Consider the following 5,270-nt stretch of genomic DNA (forward strand, 5'->3'; position numbering starts at 1 on the left):
GGCCGCGCCGCCCCCTGCGCTCGTGCGCGCGGCCGCCACGCAGGCTCCGGGGGGCGCCCGGCCGGGAGCTCCCACCAGGACCCTCTCCTGGCGCCGCGCTTGTGGGACACCAAGCGATCGACTCAGCCAAGGTCCCCCGCCCCCATTTCACAGTGGGGAGACTGAGGCACACTGCAAGAAGTCCGGGCCAGAAACCCGCCCCTCCCTTGGTTCCAGACACTTAGAGTGAGAACTGCAGCCAAGCCTGGGAGCTCTCCAACGCGTTTTGGGGGTCCCAGTCAGCTAACATCGTTCCTATCATAGCCTGGGTCCGACTGAAAGTGGAAGAGCTTCGTGTGCCCCTGCTGAGTGCAGGCATTGAAGAAGGCTCTAAGGGTGGCCACATGTGGAGAAGGCCCTGTTCCCTGCCCTCAGGGCGCCCCCCATCTTAGGGCAAGAGTGTGTGCGTCTGCACGCACGCACGCACACACACGCACACACACACACACACACACACACGCACACACACACACACGTCCATAGACCAGCAGGCTGCAGGAGACAGTGTGGCACAGGTTTCTGGAAGGAGAGACTTCTGTGGATGAGAGCTCCAGGCCTCTGCCTCACTTCCTAAGGAGCCCCCACTGGTCAGAGCGCATGCTCCGCCTGGGACAGTTCCTCTTTCCATTCTTGCTGCTTCTGCCATACATTCTTCCTGCTAGCCGCCCAGAGTGGGCGCTGCTGAATGTGCCCCCATTGGCTGTGACCCTAGCAATGACAGCAGCTACCTGTGTACCAGACTCACAGCTGCACACTCCGCTTAGCTTGTGTTCAATCCCACAGCCCTTTGTGAAGGAGGCAGTATGCCCCCTCTACCCATTTCACAGATGAGGTTAATGAGGCTTAGAAATGAAACTGAGGAAAGTTTGTCGGGTTACCCAGGGATGGGTGGTTGAGTTGGTAGAGGGACTGCAGATCAGCTACATCTAGTGCCTGCGCGCCCTGCAGCCCAGCTTCGTGAACAGCATAGCTCTGAGCTGCAGGTTTAAGAGGGGGCAGCCTGGTCTCTGTGTTTGTGGATGAAAACGTGAGTGTTCAGACCAGTGGGAGAAAGGAATCATTCTGCAAACTGTTCAGTCCTTTAGCTGAGAATATTTACAGCCTCACATAATAGGCATCACAACATTAGCCAGAAAAGTTAAATATAAGAAATGCCGCAAGACAAGCATGTTGGTACATGCCTGTAGCCTCAGCTCCTCAGCAGGCTGAGGCAGGAAGATCACAAGGTTAAAGCCAGCCTGAGGCCGGATGTGATGGCACACATCTGTAATCCCAGGACTTTGGGAGGCTGAGACAGGAGGGTCATTGTGAATTCGAGACCAACTTGGGCTACAAAGTGAGCTCAAGGCTAGCTTGAGTTGCGTAGCCAGACCCTATCTTAATGACCAAAAAAAAAAAAAAAAAAAAACTAGGCTGGAAAACTTACTGAGAACCTGTCTCAAAATTGAAAAATAAAGAAATAAATAACAGAGGACTGTGATGTAGCTTAGCACTCTGTTGGTTTAATCCTTAGTACTGTGAATACCTAGATAAATATTGCAAATCACAATAGAAAGAAACAATCTCTATGGCAGCATTTCTAGCCAGGCAGTGACGTGGCCATGTTTGTACCACAAAGAGTTCAGCATTTGCTATATACCAGGCGCCAGGGCAGGCACTGGCACAGTTGTGAACAAAATCTAGCCAGTCCTGGCTCTCTTTGGGCCTCAATTAGGGGAGGGTAGGTTGGGAGGAAGGCACTGAAAGCATCCAGCATTCGGAGGAAGATATGTTCAGCAGAGAAAACTGGGCAGGGCAGGGTATGGGGGCCCAGGATTCGGGGTGTTTTGTTCTGTTTTGTGTGTGTGTGTGTGTGTGTGTGTGTGTGTGTGTGTGTGTTGAGACAAAGTCTCTCTGTAGTTCAGGCTGGGCTTCAGTTCACTTTGTAGCCCAGGCTAGTCTCAAACATGCAGCAATTCTCCTGCCTCTGCCTCCCAAACACTGGAATGACAGGTGTGCGCCGTTGCGTCCAGCCAAGGGTACATTTTTCTAGAGGGCACTGGCAGAAGACCTGTCTCGGTATGGCCTGTTGAGCAGAGGTCTGTAGGGGAATGGGGAGCAGCTAGAGGCTCCCCTTAGAAACTCTGGAGGCAGCCGGGTCACCAGAGAGAGGATGGAGACCCCCTGTGCCCACAGGGGACCCTACTGTTTGCAAAGGCTTCCCCACCCTCTGAGCCCTCTAACAAGTTCTCCCCTCGTCCTCTTTTTCCAGGGAGGAATCTGAGACTCAGAGAGATCAAGCAACATGGGCCAGGTGGCACTGCCAGTGACAGCAGTGGAAGCAAGTCTGCTGGGGACAGCTGATGTCTGGGGCTGAGTGATGTCTGGGACAGCGAGACCCCTGCCCAAATAGTATGACTCAAGAACGGCTGGAGGTGGGAGGGTCGCTGTTGAGGGGCACCCACTTTCCTGGCCTTCCTCCTTCTCACCCCTCACTTCCTTCTTGCTGGGTGGGCCTTGTGCAGATGGTCTCAGCCCCTGGTGACGTGTTGGGCACAGAGACCCTCAAATTCCCTGCTGTCCCCTCGTTGACCAGGACAAGGGGTGGAGGAAAAAAGCGCAGAGCACCGAGTCCAACTCAACTTTTGTTTTTAACTCCAAGGAGTTTTTAGTGAGTCCCTAAATGAGTCAGCACCAAGAGGTGCTTGGCAAAGTGACTCCCAGAATTAGAATCACGGGCTCCCCGTGCAGGGCAGCGTCTGACATTTGCCTCCTACAGGGGCTGTGGCTGTGACTCTGATCTGGAAGAAAAGTTCTCTCTGTTCGCCCCAAGAGTTTCAGGATTAGGCTTGTGTTGTTTCATTATTTCTCTGCACAAGGGGAAGAGAAACTCAGGCTTGCTGTGCACCTTCCTTGTGCCTGGGTCTGTGGAAGGCATTTGTGTTTAGCAGCACTTCATGGGGTGGGGGGAGGTCATTGTTTTTGGGCTGCAGACGAAGAAACTGAGGCTCAGAAGCCAGACATCATGGCACACACCTGGAATCTCAGCACTCAGGAGGCTGAGGCAGAAGGAGCTCAGTGAATTCAAAGGCAAGCTGGGCCACACAGTTTGCTCAAAGACAGCCTGAACTAAGCAGCAAGACCCTGTCTCAAAAAAAGTAAAGAGGGGCTGGGGAGATGGCTCAGTGGAATAAGCGCTTACCTGGCAAGTGCAAGGCCCTGAGTTCAATCCCCGGTTCTGCCAAAAAAAAAAAAAAAAAGTAAGGAAACTGAGGCTCAGAGAAGAAAGGTGGTGTGGCATAGGATTTGCACAGGGTTTACCCAAAGCCCACGCAGCACTGTCAGTAAGTAGGGCAGGGAGCTATGGAGGGGAAGGGAGGCATGTTGAGCATTAGAAATATCTAAATGTCTTCCAGCTGGTCATCTTATAATTGACCTTTTTTTTTTTTGAAACAGGGTCTCACCATATTTTCAAGACTGGCCTTGAACTCCTAGGCTCCTGCAATCCTCCTTCCATGGCCTCCTGAGCAGCTGGGACACAGGTGCATGCCACCTAGCTCAACTTTAATAATAGACTTTTGGGTGGGATAGAGCTCGCCATCTGGTGTGACTGTTCACAGTAGCCCCCTTCTTCCAGAAGTGCATGGCTTGGCTTTTAGGCCATCCTGGTTGTGTGCCAAGACCATTGTGTTGGGGAGTTCATTGTTTACATGCTGCCCAGTACAGAACCGGGGGCCTTGTCAGTTAGGGAAGCAACCTGGATTTGCTACCTGCCTGCTTTCTGCCACTCCCTATGTGGCATTAGCTAGTGTCAAACTGGTGAAATGGGGCTGAGTCTCCAAGGGCCCTGTTTGCCTTGGCTTTCTAGGATTGTATGTGGCCTGGTGCACCCTGGGAAGTTTCTTAACATCACTCCACCCACCATACTACTGTATGGTTCACTTTTCTAAACAGCAAGCCCATTGTGAGCTGCTTTAAGGTTTAAAAGTGTATATTTTTTGAATAGATAATACTTGGGCCAAAATTCAAAGCTGAACAGCAGGGAAAAGATACAGGGTTAAAAGTGCTTTCCCATCCCTGCCTATTGGCTCAAGGGAATCAGTGCTGCCAAACAGGCTCTGTTCTCAGTGTGATTTGTGCAAGTGTGGATGGAATGGATGGGTGAATGGTGGGGTGGGAGGGTGGGTAGGTGGGTGAGTGGATGGATGGGTGGATGGGTGGATGGTGGGGTGGGAGGGTGGGTGGATGCGTGGATGGATGGGTGGGTTTGTGGGTGGGTGGGTGAGTGGATGGATGGGTGGGTAGATGAGTGAATGGGTGGATGGATGGGTGGATGGATGGATGGATGGATGGGTGGAATACATGTGTGTTTATTTTTCTTACTTTTTAAAATAAATGTTTGCATACAACCCATACTATTATGGTGTTTTCTTCATCCCTTGGAGACCATTTCTTTCCTTCCATAAAGAGTTATGTCCTTTTTGTGACACTGTAGCATTTTCAAATATGTGTAGTTAGTCTATATGGAACAAGTTCCTGCTCTGTGTACTCATCTATGCTCTGTGGGTGATGGCAGGAGCTCCAGCTGTGGCCCTGCCCTGAAGGCCTTATGGTCTTCTTAGGGGACAAGAAAAGCAAGACTGGGAGGGCTGTGAGAAGGAATCACTCTGTGAGTTAGAGAAAAAAGAGAGGCTGAAAGGACTGAGCAGTATCGGGGCAGGGGGTGGGCTCTACCCTCTCGGAGAGCATTCCTGAGCCCAGGACTTGGGAATGGAAGATCCCTTGCTAGTGACCCTCACACTGTTAGAACCTCAGAGCTGCAGAACAGAAGGAGGAGGCAGGAAGGCCCTCAGGGGATGGCAGCTGGGACTCAGAGAGGCCAAGCAGCCGGCAAGAGGCAGAAACTGGGGTGATGCCCCCTAGCCGTGGCCCTGTGCCTCTCTCTGCTTCTCCTCTCTTGGCTGAGCTCACAGATTCCACATAGTGAACACGAGACCGGCACCTTTCTAGAACACTCCTTGAGTGATCTTTTCCACTTCACTTTGTGGGGGTGACCATCACCTGTTTCACAGATTAGGAAACCAAGAGTCAGAGCCTTTGTAATGCTAGATGAACAGGCACAGACATGGAGAGGGTGGGTGAGCTGGAGATGTCATCTCGGCCTTGAAGGACTTCCCTCTTTCCTTCCTTCCTTCCTTCCTTCCTTCCTTCCTTCCTTCCTTCCTTCCTTCCTTCCTTCCTTCCTTCCTTCC

Source organism: Octodon degus, unplaced genomic scaffold, assembly GCF_000260255.1.
Source record: "Octodon degus isolate 3935 unplaced genomic scaffold, OctDeg1.0 scaffold00138, whole genome shotgun sequence".
NCBI classification, from domain to species: domain Eukaryota; kingdom Metazoa; phylum Chordata; class Mammalia; order Rodentia; family Octodontidae; genus Octodon; species Octodon degus.